We start from the raw sequence: 615 nt of genomic DNA, 5'->3' as shown, positions 1-615 counted from the left end.
ACCAAGCACATACTGCAGACATTAAGGATATTTAATATGGCAAAGAGCAACATGCAAACTACAGTAACACATAGCGCCCAATCAGAATTCATCTCCCTCATGTCCCTTCGCTTCTGCTATGGTCAGTTGAAATCTGATTGGGTTACAGTATGTAGCGTGCATTATATACATAGTCTGTGCTCTGGGAAAATGTAAATAAACAGGTAATTTTGCTTTAAAAAGGGGACAGCAATTGGTATTTCCATTGCTGTCTTGTCCAAAAAAGAATTGTGCTTTGTAATTTGGCCCCCCCCAGTACAGACAGTTGGCCTACAGGGAAGGGGTGCAGGGCACCTGTATCCCCCCGCATCCTGTGCTTGCCTGCTGGAAAATACAGCTTTAAACTGCGTTGTGACCGTCCAAGTAGGACTCAAGGGACTGGTTGGGTTGGTGGGTGAGATTGAGGTACCTTCAAAAATATAGACAAGACTAAATGACATCAACACAAGCAACATCCTATAGAGGAGAGCCTGAACTGTCCAAGGTGCTGAATGCAGGCGCATCGCCCATTGCTCAGGGCAGGCAAACCTCAGTGTTATCAGATGCAGTCAAAGACAGATCAAAATGCAATCAAGT

The 615-nt window shown here is 44.9% G+C and overlaps 1 protein-coding gene across 1 annotated transcript in view; it reads right to left on the bottom strand.

The window, feature by feature from the left end:
- The window catches only part of TMEM240 (transmembrane protein 240), a 59276-nt gene that overhangs the window by 49395 nt on the left and 9266 nt on the right, over positions 1-615 (bottom strand). The gene's annotated exons all lie outside the window — the stretch shown is intronic.

Source organism: Nanorana parkeri, unplaced genomic scaffold (genome assembly GCF_000935625.1).
Source record: "Nanorana parkeri isolate BGI_ZX_2015 unplaced genomic scaffold, ASM93562v1 scaffold573, whole genome shotgun sequence".
NCBI lineage: Eukaryota > Metazoa > Chordata > Amphibia > Anura > Dicroglossidae > Nanorana > Nanorana parkeri.
The sequence above is the reverse complement of the archived record's forward strand: the minus strand, read 5'-3'. Positions and strand labels throughout refer to the sequence as shown.